The following is a 19,309-nucleotide window of genomic DNA, read 5'->3' as shown; positions in this document are numbered from 1 at the left end:
AAATCTAGATGTACAACAATAGCTTTGGAAATGATTTTTGTATGAGAACACAATCAACTAGAAAAACCAATGGCTATCTTAAGACACTTATTTGTGAAATGAATAGGAACTTTTCTTTTGCATCTAACAAAAATATTTTGGTTTTTGTTGCACAAAAATAGATGGAATTTTGTCCCTTATTCTCCATTTTTGGGTCATGGGAAGCCTATTATTTTACACATGTTGGAGTGGTTGTTGGATTTGTGTTTTCACACATTCACCTATTTCAGATGGTTTGTACTATTTGAAAAAGGTCTCTTCTTTAGGGTAGGGGGTTTGCCTCATTTTTCTTTTTCTCTTGACTCATCAATGATAATTACAAGCCACTATGATAATTGAGAACTATGCTACTTTAAACTTGAATTCACCCAACTTCACATAGAGGTAGTGGATAGCATCAATGTAGGTGTGAACTAATTGGTTGTATTTATCATGGTTGTTTCCATTGAATGAAATAATCATAATAGATTTCTTCAAGATAGAAATAATCCTTGAAGGCTTCCAATAATTTTTTTGGGTAGGCACAAATATTTCCCTTGTATGATCTTCCCAAATTGTGTAGCCTTGCCACTGCATTTTGATGGGTAAAGTGACTTTAAAAGTGTAATATTTGATCTTTTCCTTGTTTGAAAAATAATTCATAAATAAATATGACTAAATAATCTTAGTGATCTACTATATTTGTATCTATTTTTCCCTCAAACACAAGAACACCAAAATTCTTATGGAATACAATGGGGATTTGATCATTGAAATATTTAAGTGAAGATTGTACTAATGGAACTATTGAATTTGTGTGAACTTTGTCATTGTTGTCATTGATGTCAAACTTGGTCATCTCGATTGGTCTGAATGTGTTATATTGAGTAGATGAGGTAGGTATATTTTATGATGTTGTGCAGTGATGGAAAATAGGTATATATGTGATGCAAAGCTATAAGGATTGTATAACTCTCTAGAGTCATTTCTGGAGGTGACCGAAAATCTTATATCTTGATCATGTTGGTTTATGTTTAAGTTTTTGGTCATGGTTATGTCACTTGTATTGTATGCTATGATTTCTATATTCCAAAATCAGCGGCATTCGTAGTATGGAGTCATTTTTTATGATGCTTGGGAATTGTGCTTATGGATCCATTCCTATGGGTCAGATAGATGCTTGTTTGGTCTTGGTATGTGAAGCATGTAGAAGATTAGTGAAGGCCAACTTGGTTATCATATCCTTGATCGAGGCATTTTTGGTAGCATGTTGATCCGAGCAATTACATCATTGAATAAATCATTTGTGCTTGACCGACATATCATCTTGGTGATTGTGCTTACTGGTATATATGAAAATATAGATGATGTGTATTAATGTAGAGTGTATGAGCATATGAAGAAATAATGAGATAGAATGAGTACAATATGTGAGGTGTGAGTTGTAGATAGTGGAGCAGAGTCAGAGTCAAGATAGTGTTGCAATACTCCTTTACCAAATCTGTTGTAGTAAAGTGATCAATGTTAGCATAGAGATTTTTTTCCAAATTTTATGTGAGTTATTGTTTTGTTATCTAAGCTTACATTGGAAATGATCCTATGCATTTAGAGATTCACCTTTCTTCAGTTCAATCCTTTTCTGTTGCAGGGAGAATTCGGGCTGTGAGTCGCTTTTGTTATCTTGTAGTAAGAATTCTAGTAGTGAGCCACTCATTTTGTAAACACTATATAACTAGTTCTATTATCTCGATAGTTAACCCTCTCTGTGGTTTTTCCCATTTGGTTTTTCCACGTATAAAATCCGGTGTTCCAGTTGTGGTTGTGTTTTCATGTTTATTTGACATTTGCTATTTCATGTTGATGTGTTTAATTGATAAATCTAATATAACAATAAAGGGTTAAGAAGTTGAGAGAAAGTTTTATGGATTTGTAGGAATACTGATTCACCCCCCTCCTCTCAGTATTCTGGTCCCTTCAACCAATCCTACAATTGGTATCAAAGCTCTGGTCCCTTGCTTGAAATCTTAACTGCTTGAGGGAGATCCTTGTTGGTTGAATCATGACACCTATGTGTATGACCAAAGAATTTTAGTTGGATGAATATTTGCAGACAAATCTTGAAGATCTAGAAAGTGTTGAATAAGAGAATGGGGAATTAAAAGAGAATGTGAAGGTAGCGAGTGAATGTGTGTAGAAGTTGAGAGAGAAAATTCAGAAATTCAATTAAGGCATAAGGAAGTTAAAAATCTGTTGAAGCAGGCGAATGAGACTGTTAGAGATCTAATGGAGAAGATTGATGAAAGAAATAAGATAGAGGAAACCTTGAAAGATTAAATCAAGCTGAAGATTGAGGAATGTGAGAAACTAGAGCAAGAAGTGAAGAAATTAAAAGAAGAGAGTAAGGTTCTTGATAGCAGTAAGCTTTTGGAAGAACTGATCAACATGCATAAAGCCCATTTGGACAAGACTGGACTTGGATTTCAGTCTGATGAATGTTCAAATCAAACTGACAAAGATAAAAGCAAATAGGTTAAGGTAGAAGAAGAGAAGAAATCAAAAGATGCAAACAAAATCTAGAATCAAAATACTAATGCAAGAAGGCCAATGATTCATCAATCTAATGCACTATTGGAATCAATGAACACTGAGAGGGGGGATGAATCAGTGTTCTACAATTTACAAACTTATTAAGTTGATTCTTAAACCACCGGATGTATAAAAGTAAAAGTGAAATGTAAAAACATAAAGGAATCAACCATAACACCAAGATTTTTACATGGAAACCCGAAAAGGGAAAAACCATGGTGGGATTTGAACCCACAATATTATTATACTATGGCTAGGAGTATGATAATATTACATAAGGGAAATGCACTTGCATTCAGGCACACTGCCTAGAACTCATTGCTCAAATACAATAGGGCTACAACTCAGAGGAAGGCTCACCTCCTTACTGGAGATTACAAATGGTTACAATAATGAATGAACTAAAGAATAACATCTACATATGCCAAATAGTAGTTCCAGTTAGGCTCAGATTAACTTCTGCAACTGTTCTAACTCTTTGCTATGTTTCCCTGCTCTATCATACCCCAAACCACCAAAACCTTCAATCACATTCACCAAAATTCGCACATTCGCTCATATAGACTTCTTTCACTCGTAACCTATATCAAAATGCTCAACCAAATCGATCTTATATATCCGCACCAACAAAATGAATCATTTACCATGTTAGCTTCAAAAAACCTTATAACATGTAAAATGAAACGTGTAACCTTAAGTCAGCTTAATCTGTCTACAAATTCATATGCAGACCAAAACAAGATGAAAATAAGCTTCACACAAGTTGAAACAATCACCTTGAGCATGAAACTAATCACCAAAATCAACCCAACAATTTTGCATCACATGTTACACAAAAATATCTCCATTCTAACTGAATCACTAGATACCAAACTTTTAATATTACTCATGAATCAACACCAGATATCGGGATTACAAAATAATCTTCCTCAAACCTCGAAAAATCTGCCTTTATCACTATAACCAAAATTACCCAATCAAAATCAAGATATGCACACTGCACTCATACTCTACCGGTTATTGTGTTCCACCTTGCAGACGACTTATGCCTTATAAACAATATGACTTCCAGTAAATCAAATCTATGTACACTGGATATAATTTCTGAACTGGGTTGCCATCAATGACAACTCCTAAGCATCTCTCATACATCAATCTTCACTAGAACAATGTCTCTTGCCAACAATTGCCCCCTTTGGCATTGATGGAAACACTATGAAAAATGAACTCTACACTCAAGACTTCAAAACTTCAAAATTTAAAAATCTCCCAAAATTATACACAATTCTACAAGCTCCCCCTAAGAATTTGTAGCATTTTTCACTCCGCTCTCTCCCCCTTTGATAACAATGCCAAAGATTATATATAGTTTCTTACAAAAATTTAAAAATATCTGCAAAATTATCCTTATAGCAAGTGATTATCCCATGCCTTCTTCAAACTCAACAAAATACTGATGGGCACATCCCATTGAAAAGATGGGCATGCATATATACTCCTCTTCTGTCTACCAGAACACTCAAATTTATAGCATCCTTTGCATCTTGCATACTATTCATCAGAGAATCTATCTGAGGAGTGATAAGACTCCTCACTTCTCCTACTCTACCCAAAATTATGTCCTTCTCCTGATTTAGATTCTTAATCTTATCCAATATACTCAAAACTTGTGGTTCAAAATTGCTAGTCGAGACTGATTGAGGTGCATATGACTGAGATATATTAGCAAGTTTCCCTTCACATTCTCTTATTTTCTTGTCAATGTCCATAGTAAACTTTGGCAAAATTAGACATGACTTGTATATTTTGTTGGCCATTTGGAGGAATTGATTATGTCTTGCATTGATGCTTTGTCATTAATGTCAACACTAGCTGTTTGGATGCTTTACCGACACCCTTCTGGTCTCGGTAGGTTGAGTAGTTTCTAGTTGACTTGGATCTAGCATGATCCGATAGGCTCCGGTATGGTTTGGTTATAGAATTGGCTTATTCATGATACTCATGTTCATATTCAGTCAGTTGGTTTTGGTCTGGTGATCGAATGATATCCTGTTTTCTTGGAAGCTTGGCTTGCGGTTCCGATGAGGGTTTCACCAACATATATTTTTATGAAGATCTTTGATGAATTTTATAAGTGGCGTTGGTGCAGCCTCTAGTGGAGTTTCAGGATGCCGATGGTGATCATGTTCAAGACTTGGTGGATGTAGATCATTTCTTTAGCATGTGGACCTATATTAGGTCCCGATTGATCTAGGTTATGGACCGACTTAATGTAATGTGTGGATTGGACCTCTCAATGTGTTTCTAGGATGTCTTATGTGTTGGATATTATTTGTTTGGTCTAAGACCAACATGTTTTGTAATTATGTAATTGGTTTATTGTTTGGTGGCCGACCTGATTGTTTATGGTCAAGGGTTTGCATATATATGATGTAAGATCTTATTGTAGATCATCATGGTATAGGATCATAAGAATAAGGTCAAGGAATGGGATATGGATATGTAATGTGCGAATAATGTAATATCATTCAGGAAGAGGATTTGGTCAATCATTGGAGATCAAATTGGGTTTATGTAAGAGGATTTAGTCCTCTGGTATTGAGCTTAACCAGAACTGTACTCAGGCATAGGAGATGCTATCTTTGCAGTTCATTCCTTCTTCCGGATTGTAGTCTAGATTTCTATGTAGTCAATGAGACTCCTTTTATGATGAGCAGTGCGCTCTAGGCTGTTGGCCTTCCTACAAGTGCAGGCCCTTCAATTGTAATTCACATACTTACTGTAGAAGTATTATCTGACTACGGGTAGGCTTCCCATCGCGGTTTTTCCCTTTGCCGGGTTTTCCACGTATAAATGTTGGTGTCATGTGGATGGTATTTATTCTATGATTATTGTTTAAGCTTAATTGGTTTAACTACTATTTTGGTATTTGGTTTAAGCATTCTAGTATTAATGTTTTGGGTTCCAGTATTAAAGTTTTAATTGCTAAATGTTCTAGTAATATGTGACAATTGATTCACCCTCCTCTCTCAGTTGTCTTCCAGTTATTTGAATTGTCTAACAATTGGTATCAGAGCTTTGGTCCTTGCTGCAGAAAGATTAACCACTTGAGGAATATCCTATGGCGACTAACAATTCAAGTTCATCCAGTTCATCTGGAGCTATCTTTCAGAGAGATATTCCTAGGCTTGATGGAACAAATTACATAGTATGGAAGATTCAGATGGAGACTCATTTGAGATGTCTTGGTAAGGAGATTTGGGAGATCACATAGAATGGTATTACACTTCATAATCCGACATCTGGCAATCATCCTCCAACAAACCTGGATAAGGAGCTTGAGAATGATTGTAGAGAAAGAGAATTCCTCTTGTGTGCACTTTCTGATAAGTAAATAATGGGATTAACTGACAAATCATCTGGAAAATCTAAATGGGATAAGTTGGAGACTCTTAATGAAGGTGACCCTACAGTAAAGATTGCTAAACTTGATGGTTATCGGGTGAGATATGAAAACCTGAAGATGGAAGAAGATGAAAGGATTATTGCATTCATGGAAAAGGTAAATGGGATTGTTATGGGAATTCAATGTTGTGGTGGAACTCTGAGTAAAGATGAAATTGTTTCTAAAGTTCTGAGAGCCCTACCACCAACTTACAAGATGAAGGCTACTTCTATTAATGAGTTGATAACAATAGATAATACATTTGTCAACATAGATGCCTTGGTTGGGAAATTATCTGCTTTTGAGCTTGAAGAATTTGGACCTTCTGGAGCTATGAAGACTGAACCTGCTTTTTATGCATCTACATCAACAAATGGTAAGAAAGATTGGAAAGCTTTATATGCAAAGGAATTGGATGATATGAAGAGAGAAGATGATGAGTTTGAGCAACTTGAAGCACTATTTGCTAGAAGAGTAGCTAAAGGACCGGTAGGAAGTAAGTATGAAGGAAAAGAACCTTCTAAATGTTTTGCATGTAATAAGATTGGTCATTTTGCATCTAGATGTCTTGAAGGGAATTAAAGATTTTAAGAAAGAGTTAGAAGATCATTTAAGCCTAACCTTGGATATCAGAACAAATATAAGTACAGGAAAAAAAAAGACAAATCATGCTACATAGCGGATGAGGAAGGCATTACTGATTCTGATGGTGAACGGGTAGAAGATTCTGCTAGTGGTTCCAGTAATGGGAAGGAATGGGTGTTCCTGGCTATCAAGGAAGATGTTCCGACACTGGAAGAGAATGTACCTAAAGAGAAAGCATTTCCTGCTAAAATAAAAGACAAGGATGAATGGGTAATTGACAATGGTTGTTCACATCATATGACTGGAGATAAAGGGAAGTTTCTATCTTTGCAAGAATTTGATGGCGGTCTGGTAAGATTTGGAGATGACAAAGCATGTATGATCAAAGGAAAAGGAACTATATCATTGGATGGTAAGAACAATATTGACAATGTTTATTATGTTGATGGTTTAAGGCTTAATCTTTTGAGTGTATGACAATTGGTAGATAAGAGATTTTAATTACAGTTCAAGGATGGAAAATGCAAAATCATTACCATATCTGGTTTGGAGATTGTAACCGGTACATAGATAAAAGGTAATATATTTCATTTGAATTTTGGTGAGAAGACTATTGGCATTTTGATGATGTTTGTACTGAAGTTGTGATTGTCATTGATGGACACACTTATCTCATGTATTCTCAATTGGTGTCATATGATGTATCATGCAACTGGTACTGCGTATGTATGGTCTTTGTTTGTTAAAGACTATCGGTGTTTCCAGAAGGATATTACTGGTCAAAGAATGGCCGAGGACCTCAACCAGTTCATGTGTTAAAGATTGAGCAGGTTCGCGATGATCCGATGACTATTGCTATACTGCTATGCGAAAGTGCTCGACTGTTAATTGTCACGACTTGGCGACAAAACAACTGGTACAAGGACCCCGAGCGAAAACCAAGAGATCGGAACACTATGTTCCAGCTTTCCAATCTTCATTTGTAAACTGGTAATCGATATTTTGCTAACAGACAAACTTGTAAAAATACGATTAGATCTTCCACCGACATTATGGCAGTGACTCTGTGTCGTGTCACAAACATGTCTAGACATGTTGTATTAAGGGTTTTTGTTGTCCAGATCTCATTGGACCAACATGAAATTGGATTCCTATATGAGGACATCATGTCTAGGGTTTTTAGGTGTGTGTATGTATGTGTGTCTATGTATGCGAAGACAGAAGAACAGATTCCGAATAGAGAAGATCAGATTCTATGCGAAAAGAAGATCTCACAATACAAGCTCAAAGGAATGAAGGATAGAAGACTAAAGTGATGTTGTGATGTGTCAACTAAAAGCTATCAAGGATCTAACCAAGCATTGTGTGCTACTCTGTAGATCATCAACTTGTTGATCACTAATCTCTTCGACAAGATCTGAAATCCTTAACCGGATAGGCTTTGTAAAGTCTGTTTCAAATCCTCTAGCAAGGTGATTCACAGTCGTGGATCTGAAATCCTCTTACAAGGTAATCCTTAATCAGATTTATCTCCTAACAAAGATCTAGATTTCTAATAGGATCTGTTCTGATGAAGAACATTGTAAGGCCTTAACTGGTCTGACCTTAACCGGTCTAGTTACTATACTACAGATAGTGATCTTGTGATTTTTTACTCATCGTGGTTTTTCCCAGTTGGGTATCCACATCAAAATATCTTGTGTTATGGTGATTGTGTTATTGTGGGTGAATGATTTGTTTTCTATTTGGTATATTTATGTTTTAATTGGTTTACTGTTAAGAAGGATACACTGATCTATAGTTAATTTTCTTAAGTGTTTGTCAAATTTTTTGGGCATACTAATTCAACCCCCCCTCTTAGTATTCATCAATTGGTATCAGAGCCACCCTTTCTTTAAGTTTAATAGCTTGAAAGGAGTTATAGGGAATACACCATGAGAGAACTCACTCACCAATTGGCTGAATCTGAGAAAGCATATGATGAGCTTAAAGTCAAGTATAAAGCCTCCTTAACTAAAAGAAGAGAACTTGCTGAGAAGTTAATGGAAATCACAGAAAACAACTCTTCCGATGAAGCAGACATGGGTGCTCTAGTTGAAGAAGTGGAGAAACTAAACAAGTCTAAAGCTAACCTAAGAAGGGAGCTAGAAGCACTAACCATAAGGATGAGTCAGGAGTTGGAAACCCACAGGAAAGCCAAGGATTTTGTGAAGGACAAGGAGCATGAGATCTTTAAGCTGAACAAAGAAATTTGTACTCTTACCGCTTACCTGCAAGAAGGTAAGGAAGAAAAAGAAGAGATGCAAGCTGATCTTAATGCAACCATTTCTCAGAATGAAACCCTTGTGAAAACTAATGAAGACCTCTTCAAATAACTTGCTGAGACAAAGGAGATACTTGAAAAGTTTAATCAGAGTACTACAAAATTGGATCAATATCTGAAGTCTATGAGGTCATCAAGGGATACCACTGGACTTGTTTATTCTACACAAGTGGAAGGTGAATCCTCTAGAACCAATATCGATGCACCAAAAGGGAAACCGGTACCTGTAAATGCCAACAAAAGCAAAGGTAAGCCAAAGTTCAAACCGGTATGCTTTAACTGTCTTAAGGAAGGACACACTGCTAATGTATGCAGAAGCAAGGCTTATAATAATTTTCCTTTCATTCCAAACACTGTACATAAACACAAGGCTAATACTGGTAGATTAAATGGTCATTATTATGCATACAACAAGTTTGGGCATAGATCTTTTGAGTGAAGGTCGGTTATGAACAAACCTATAAGTTATACACCGAGACCAAGAGGAATGGTCTAGGAACCATCTATGAACCAGAACCTAAACTGGTATAGAGCCTATGACCACCGGCCAAATGGTTATGAAGTGGAAATTGGTTGGAGATAAACCTGTTTGATCTGTCGTGGTAGTGGTCACGCTACTGCAACATGCAGAAGAAAGAATGGAAATGTAAACACCGGACCATGGAGATCACCTAGCATGGTATGTTATCTTTGTAACAAACCGGGACATATTGCTAGATCATGCAGACTAAGACAAAGTCCATTGGTAAACAAAACGGTTGACCCAAAAGGAAAAGGAAAGGTCGATGTTGAAACCGTTTAGGCAGATATGGAGAAAACGTGGAAAAAGAAATCGGAAGAGAAGCCAAAAGATGAGCCAGTTTCTGCATCGAGTGTGGAGACCCCTAAACCGACAAACTGAGCTTCGAAAAGCTTAGGGGGAACATATCAGTAACAATGTTTCAAACCCTCAGTGTATATCGGTAAGATGCTTTTACCAATATTGGTTACCTGTCCACCGACAAAAGAAGTGAAGCGGTAAAAGGTAAAAGTTAGGGTTTGTTCCCTATTAGTGATGCATTTATTATGGTAGGTAAAGAGCATATATAAAGGCAATTTTTGCAGTCATTTTTACTTACCTATTTTCGGAGAAGTTTTCAAACCAGAGCTGTGAAACAAAGGCATTTTTTCTTGTATTCAAAGTGATCAAGAAAGTTACCTTGTATAAGATTCTACAATCATCTCAAGCTTTCTGGAGTAGAGATAAGAGTGTAAAGCAACCTGTTGGAGAAGTGTGGTGTGCACGACATCGACGAAACCCTAGTTTGAGTAAAAAGGTATTTTTTGTGGAAACTCTCTTGTCATTCAGAATTGTTTTGTCATGACTTCTATATCCAAAGCCTTGTCTAATACTTCCACACTTGAGAGTCCAACCAAATCACTTAGGAAGAGGTTGAAGTATGATTCCCTATCCCAAGTCCCCACCAGAGTCATTATAGAAGGGGATATTTCTGGATATATTGATTGCAAATTAGAAGACCTAGGGTCTCTAGTAATCCATTCCCAGTTAAGTTTATTTTGTGGAGAAGACAAAAGGATCAAACCAGAGTTTAAAGTGATCGAGGAGAAGAAATTTCATAATGCGACATATTTTCTCGAAGAATTTTTAGAAGACCACATAAGAATCATTCTTAGCAGGGTTCATGGCAAAAGAATGTATCTTGAGAGAACCGATGACATAACTCCACAGGCAATCCATGTCGTGACCATTTTCTGCAATGTTGGAGAAGTCCCTGTTCTCCGCAAGATCACCAAAACCAAACTGACAAAGCTCACCAGTTCTATGAGCGACCAACAGGCAATGACAGTATACACCATAAGAGATGACTTGGTGAAGCTCACATGTATGGTGATTAGGTATAGATGTTTCTATGCTAGTAGAATGAACTCTGTTCCTATAGCTGTGGTGAATGCCGCTTATCGTATGATCAAAGATGATGCAGAGTATGATCTGTGTACTTGCATGCAAAAACAACTTTTGGAGAGCCTAAAGTCCATCAAAGAGGACAAGACACTAAAGTTTAAGTTCAGTCAACTCCTTGTAGGTTTGTTTTTCTATTTTCAAGGATATTTTCCAGGAGTTGGAGATGTTCAATGGTCTAGTGACCTACCGGTCTCAAGGAAAATCAAGGAGAGTCTATAGGTAGTAGGACCAGAATCCAAACTGAAGATGAAACAGAGGACAAGAATCTCAAGAGAACTTGTCAAGAAATATGAAGATGATATTTTCTTTACAATCAAAGTGGACCACTGCATAATGGAAGTGGTAGAACCCAGAGAAGAGAAAGTCGGGCCTATGGGCTATGAAGTAGTAAATGACATAATGATTGGGTATGCCTCTACCCTAATTGCTTCACTACTTTATCCTAAGAAGAAGAGAACCGGTACTTACTTAGAGAGGATCCAATCTATTAAGGTATCAAAGCCGAAGAAGAAGGAAGTTATGCTAGCAGTATCGACACTAGTTACTTCTACTATAAGTCCTAAACTGACTAGGACGTCATATGCCAAGAAGAAACCAGAGGATAATTTTCCAAAGGTATTTGAAAGGAAGAGAAAAACCAGGAATAACACACCGGATTCAGACGACACTGAACCGGAGGTAGAAACAAAGAAGACAAGGCAATCAAGTAAGAAGACGAAGACAACCGATAATGTATCTACATCCTCTACACCGATAAATGTTCATGTTCCTTCTTATAAGTCTATGACGCATTGTCAAAGGACAATTAAGAATATTAGAAGAAAAGTTCTTGATGATTTGAAAGAATATTTTGATGATTTCAATGATATAGAAAAATAAAATGTTGAACAAAAACTTATTAAATATCTATGTGATAATGATCGGTCACCTACTGACATTAAATCTATTATTTCTAAATATTTGTATAACTCCTTGGATAATAAGTGGTGAATTGCCATTGAAAAGGAACAAGCAATTAGAGAGGAAATTGTTGCTCAATATTTTCTAGATGCTTCTAACTCTGAATTGCTTGAGATTCTTGATCAATACAAAGGTATCTTCTTCATGAGGAAGAGAAGACTTCTGCTACTTGGAGGTAAGATATTTGAGGTAGAAAAGGATACTCACCTGTGAGCTCAAGAAGCTATCAAGATGTAGAAGGTAACCGAAGCAAATCGGCAGGCTCAAGATGACCTATTAAAACCTATACCGGATGAAACCTTTGATGACAGGGGAGAGAGAGTAATTGAGCATAATGTTCCTATTGATGTAGATGCATTAGATGTTGCACCGGTTGATACTGTACCAGTTGATACTGCACCTGACATTCTTGCAAAGAAAGAGAAGGAGAAAGAAGAAGAAGCTAAGAATAAAGCGGAGCAAGAAAAGAAGGAAGAAGAAAAGAAGAGAGTAGAAGAAGAGAAAAATAGGGAAGAAGACAGGAAGAAAGAAGAAGCAAAGAAGAGAGCAAAAGAAGAGAAAAATAAGGAGGAAGAAAAGAAGAAAGCAGAAGAAGAGAAGGAGAAAGCAGAAAATGAGAGATTGGAGAAGGAGAAAGCAGACAAGGAGAAAACAAAGAAAGAGAAAGTTGACAATGAAAAGGCAGAGCAGGAAAAGAGGAAACAAGATGAGAACAAGGCAGCTGAGGGAGGACAAAATCCTAAGGCAACCGAAGATCCCACCGATCACACCGATTTAATTCTTGCATGTCTTACTCAATTGGTTGATGAGAATGAGCTACTAAGAAGCATTCAATTGGCTCAAGACAAATTGGAAGAACTGGGGAAAAAGAAAGAACAATATGTCATCCAATTTGCTCTTGACACTCTTTCCAATCTAGTCCCTAGTACTAATCTCCCAAGTACTGATTCCTCGCTGGACAAGCTAAAACTACTATGCACTGTAGTAGATGATGAGGTCCAATCACTGGAAGCTACTGCCTAGGACACTGCAAGGAAAAACCATGAAAAGAACTGAATGTTGCACTAGTACAAAATTGCTGAGGACAGGACCAAGCTGATCCACCAGAAGGATGATATCAGTTTTGCAATGGCTGAAGGAAGTATGCTTTTAAGAAAAATATGCCAGCCCAATTTATTTTGTGATGATGTTCTAAAGGTAAAAGGTCAACTCCAATCAGAACTAAAGCAGTATGTGGAGACCTTCAAGGTACCATATGATTCTTTCACAATATATGGATAGACCATCCAGACATACCGGCAAAAGATGACATAGATAGAAGCAAAGATCAGCAAGCGGACCCAACATCTATAGGAGCTACAACTACTCCTACTACCAAAGTTGCAGGTTCTTCAGATGTGCTTTCTAAACCTGGAAGCTATTTTTGTTACACAGGAGATGAGCACAATCAATGCCATGGAGGAACTAGCTTTCCAGATAAAGACCGAGAGTGAAATTGCTGCCTCACTCTTAGAGTCCTAGTCTTCAGATATGAAGGACTTTCGGAACAACTTTAAAGTCATTTTTGAAAATTTTTACTCTTTATTATCTTGAACATATACTCTATTTTTCATGTTTTGTAATTTAACTTTGGTTACTCTCTATAACAAAACGGGGGAGTGGTATTAGAAACTTGATAGATTTGTCATTGTTGGCAAAGGGGGAGTGGTAATGTAAAATTTAATGTAAATAAAAGTTGCTCATGTTAGTATTTTTCACAAAGGGAGTAGTGTATATGCCTAGGGGGAGTAATTTTGATTATGGCATGTTATTTGTTCTGTAAGCACTTAGTTGTCAAAATTTTCCTAAGTGTTGCCGTCAATGCCAAAGGGGGAGATTGTTGGCATTTTGATGATGTTTGTACTGAAGTTGTGATTGTCATTGATGGACACACACTTATCTCATGTATTCTCAACCGGTATCATATGATGTATCGTTCAATCAGTACTGTGTATGTATAGTCTTTGTTTGTTGAAGACTATCGGTGTTTCCAGAAGGAGCTTACCGATCAAAGAATGGATGAGGACCTCAACCGGTTCATGTGTTAAAGATCGACCAGGTCCATGATGATCTGACGACTATCGCTATACCGCTATGTGAAAGTGCTTGACTGTTAATTGCTGCGAATTGGTGACAAACCAACTGGTGCAAGGACCCCGAGCAGAAACAAAGAGATCAGAACACTATGTTCCAGCTTTCCAGTCTTCATTTGTAAACCGATAATCGATATTTTGCTAACGGACAAACTTGTAAAAATATGATCAGATCTTCCACCGATATTATGGTGATGACTCTATATCGTGTCACAAACATGTCTAGACACGTTGTATTTAGGGTTTTTATTGTCCAAATCTCATTGGACCGACATGAAATCAGATTCCTATATGAGGACATCATGTTTAGGGTTTTTAGGTGTGTGTATGTATGTGTGTCTATGTATGCGAAGAGAGAAGATCAGATTCTATGCAAAAAGAAGATCTCACGATACAAGCTCGAAGGAACAAAGGACAGAAGACTGAAGTGATGCTGTGATGCATCAGCTAAAAGCTATCAAGGACCTAACCAAGCATTGTGTGCTACTTTGTAGATCATAAACTTATTGATTACTAATCTCTTTGACAAGATGTGAAATCCTTAACCGGATAGGCTTTGTAAAGTCTGTTTCAAATCCTCTAGCAAGGTGATTCATAGTCGTGGATCTGAAATCCTCTTACAAGGTAATCCTTAACCAGATTTATCTCCTAACAAAGATCTAGATTTATAACAGGATCTGTTCTGATGAAGAACATTGTAAGGCCTTAACTGGTCTGACCTTAACCGGTCTGGTTACTATTCTGCAGATAGTGATCTTGTGAATTTTTACTCACCGTGGTTTTTCCCAGTTGGGTTTCCATGTCAAAATATCCTATGTTATGGTGATTGTGTTACTGTGGGTGAATTCTTTATTTGATATTTGGTTTATTTATGTTTTAATTGGTTTACTGTTTAGAAGGATACACCGATCTGCAGTTAATATGCTTAAGTGTTTGTCAAGGTTTTTGGGCATACTAATTCACCCCCCCTCTTAGTATTCATCAAAGACATGTTTGATTGCACAAATTGATGAGAGTTGGCTATGGCATAAAAGGCCGTGTCATGTGAATTTTGATTGCATTGTGAAGATTAGTTCAACTAAGACAGTTAGAGATATACCTAAGATTGTGAAGCCCTATAATCCGGTATTTGAATGTCAAATGGGTAAACAGGTCAGAACCTGTTTTAGGAGTATACAAGATGAATCTTATAATGCTCTTGATCTTATTCATACTGATTTGTGTGACCTTGCTAGAGTTAAAAGTTTTCAAGGTGATAGATATTTCATGCTAATCATTGATGATTATTCTAGAATGATGTGGGTTACTTTTCTAAGGGAGAATTCTGAGGCATTTGAAAAGTTTAAAATCTTTAAGGCTAAAGTTGAAACTGAGATAGGATTAAAGATTAAATGTTTGAGGTCATCTCATGGTGGAGAATTCACATCCGATGAGTTTAATAACTTTTGTAAGAAGCATGGTATAAGAAGACAATTTTCTGCTCCCCAGACACCTCAGCAGAATGAAGTTGTGGAAAGGAAGAACATAACTATCTTGGATGCTACTAGAACAATGATGATGGAAGCTAGTCTACCTCATATCTACTGGAGAGAAGTAGTGAGAACAACGGTTTATACATTCAACAGAGTACATATCAAAGGAGAAACCAGTAAGACACCTTATGAATTATGGTTTGGCAATACACCTACAGTTAAGTATTTTAGAATATTTGGTAGTAATTGTTATATCAGGAGAGATGATATCATTGGCAAATTTGATCCTAGATGTGATGAAGGCATATTTATTGTTTATTCTAATGAAAGCAAGGCATATAGATGTTATAACAAGAGATTGTAGAAGATTGTGGAAAGTGCTAATGTCAAAGTGGATGAACTGAATAGAGGTCAAATCAGTTTATGAGAAGGAACCGGAGGTGGAAATGATTATATCTGAACTGGTAGTACCTTTACCAGAATAGAGTGTTGAACCAGTTACTCCAGTAGTATCCAAAAATTCTATAGTAACTGAAGAACCAGGAAGAGGAACAGAGAGTCATAAGACTCCTAGGTATGTGATTGAATCATTCAAAAGATCAAGTCATTGGGGATAAGAACAATGGAGTGATGACAAGAAGAAGACTGGCAACTAATGAGGTATGTTTAATTTCACAAGTTGAACCGGTATTAGTAATTGAGGCATGTAAAGATGAATATTGGTTGAAAGCTATGGAAGAAGAATTAGATCAGATTGAGAAAAATAACACATGGACTTTGGTTCCCTGGCCTAAAAATAAGAATGTTATTGGAACTAAATGGGTTTTTGGGAATAAATTGAATGAGGATGGTCAATTTGTAAGGAATAAGGCTAGATTGGTTTGTAAAGGATATTCTCAGAAGGAAGGAATTGACTATGGATAGACTTTTGCACTTGTAGCTAGGATTGGAGCTATAAGATTATTTCTTGCCTATGTTGCCCATGAAAACTACAAGGTTTATCAGATGGATGTTAAGTGTGCATTTTTGAATGGGGATCTTGATGAGGAAGTTTATATTGAGCAACCTGATGGTTTTTCACTATTAGATGATAAAAACATGGTTTGTAGGTTAAGGAAATCTTTATATGGATTGAAACAGGCACCTAGAGCCTGGTATGCAAGGTTGGATAAATATCTTTTGAAGCTTGTTTTTACTAAGGGTAATACTGACAATAATTTATATTATAAGATCACAGATGATGATATACTGATTATTGAAGTATTTGTTGATGACATTATTTTTGGAGGTGAAGATAAGTTGTGCATGGAATTTTCTAAGAATATGGAGAAAGAATTTGAAATGTCTATGAATGGGGAAATAAAAGATTTCTTAGGTTTGCAGATTACTCAGATTGGCAAAGGTATTTTCATCTATCAAACTAAGTATGCTAGGGAATTGTTGAAGAAATTTGGTATGGGAGATTCTGAATCGGTAATTACTCTTATGATTACAAGTGAGAAATTGACAAGAAAAGATGTTTCTGCACTGGTAAATCCTACAAGATACAAATCTATGATTGGTGGTCTTCTTTATTTGACTCAGACTAGACCTGACATAATGAATGTTGTTTGTATTGCATCTAGATTTTAGAGTGATCCTAGAGAAAATCATGAGAGTGCGGTGAAAAACATTTTTAGATACTTGCAAGGTACATCAGAATATGGTTTGTGGTACCCTAAGGATGATGACTTTAATTTATGTGCATATATAGATGTTGATTGGGCTGGAGATGTTGATGACCAAAAAAGTACTTTTGGTGGAGTTTTCTTTCTTGGAAAGAAGTTGGTTTCATGGATTGGCAAGAAACAATCATGTACTTCTTTATCTATTGTTGAAGCTGAGTATGTTGTTGCTGCTACTAACTATACACAGGTTTTATGGATGAAGAAAATGTTGAAGGATATCAAAGTTCATTGCACTAGACCGGTAGTTATTCACCGTGATAACTCTACTGCTATTGACATATCAAAGAATCCAGTATTTCATTCTAAGAAAAAGCACATATCTATCAAGTATAACTTTTTGAAGGAGAAGGCGGAAGAAAATGAAGTCAGATTGGTTTATGTGAACACTAAAGAGTAGATTGCAGATATTTTCACTAAACCTTTTCCTAAAGAACCATTTGAGTACCTGAGAGACAGGTTAGGGGTTTCTGCCCCTCCAATAGAGAACTGATTGATGCTTTTTGCCATCAGTCCAGTATGCATTATCAGAGATATTTTTCATTCTGGCACTGATGTGGGGATGCTACTGCTCAGGGGGGAGTAGTTAGTTTTGTGATTAAGTGGTTTATGTTTTTGCTTTGATATTTTGTCATATTTCTAGCATTGATGTCAAAGGGGGAGAGATATTGACGTGAAAAAGAAAAACTTAAGGAGTTAAATATATTAGGGGGATAGATATATGTATAATTTAGAGCTTTACAAATATATCATTCACAGGGGGTGTTTGGTCTTTGTTTTGGAACTTCATTGCTATATCTTTATACGGGAGATTGTTGGTTGTCTTCCATTGGGGGAGACTTGTTTGGCATTTCTTGGTATTTAGATGTTTTTCATGTATCTAGTGTTGCCATCAATGCCAAAGGGGGAGATTGTTGGCCATTTGGAGGAATTGATTATGTGTTGCATTGATGTTTTGTCATTGATGTCAACACTAGCTATTTGGATGCTTTAGCGACACCCTTCTGGTCCCGGTAGGTTGAGTAGTTTCTAGTTGGTTTGGATGCGGCATGATCTGATAGGATCTGATTTGGTTTGGTTATAGAATTGGCTTATTCATGATACTGATGTTCATATTCAGTCAATTGGTTTTGGTCTGGTGATCGGATGCTATGTTGTTTTCTTGGAAGCTTGGATTGCGGTTCCGGCGAGGGTTTCATCGACAGATATTTTTATGAAGATCTTTGATGAATTGCATGAGTGGCATTGATGCAGCCTCTGGTGGAGTTTCAAGATGCTGATGGTGATCATGTTTGAGACTTGGCGGATGGAGATCATTTCTTTAGCATGTGGACCTATATTGGGTCCCAGTTAATCTAGGTTATGGACTGGCTTAATGTAATGTGTGGATTGGACCTCTCGATGTGTTTTCGGGATCTCTTATGTGTTGGATATTATTTGTTTGGTCTAAGGTCGACATGTTTTGTAATTATGTAATTGGTTTATTGTCTGGTGGCCAACTTGATTGCTTATGGTCGAGGGTTTGTATATATGATGTAAGATCTCATTGTAGATCATCATGATATAGGATCATAGGAATAAGGTCAAGGAATGGGATATGGATATGTAATGTGCGAATAATGTAATATCATTCAGGCAAAATGTTTGGTTGATCATTGGAGATCGAATTGGGTTTATGTAAGAGGATTTAGTCCTCTGATATTGAGCTTAACCGGAACTGTACTCAGGCATAGGAGATGTTATCTTTGTAGTTCATTCCTTCTTTGGGATTGTAGTCTGGATTTGTATGTAGTCAGTGAGACTCCTTTTGTGATGAGTAGTGCTCTAGGCTGTTGTCCTTCCTGCAAGTGTAGGCCCCTCAATTGTAATTCACATACTTACTGCATAAGTATTGTCTGACTACGGGTAGGCTTCCCACTGTGGTTTTTCCCTTTAACGGGTTTTCCACGTATAAATCTTGGTGTCATGTGGATGGTATTTATTCTATGATTATTGTTTATGCTTAATTGGTTTAACTGATATTTCGGTATTTGGTTTAAGCATTCTACTATTAAAGTTTTAATTGCTAAATATTCTGGTATTTCATGACAACTGATTCACC

Source organism: Cryptomeria japonica, chromosome 10, assembly GCF_030272615.1.
Source record: "Cryptomeria japonica chromosome 10, Sugi_1.0, whole genome shotgun sequence".
NCBI lineage: Eukaryota > Viridiplantae > Streptophyta > Pinopsida > Cupressales > Cupressaceae > Cryptomeria > Cryptomeria japonica.
Note: the sequence above shows the minus strand (reverse complement) of the source record.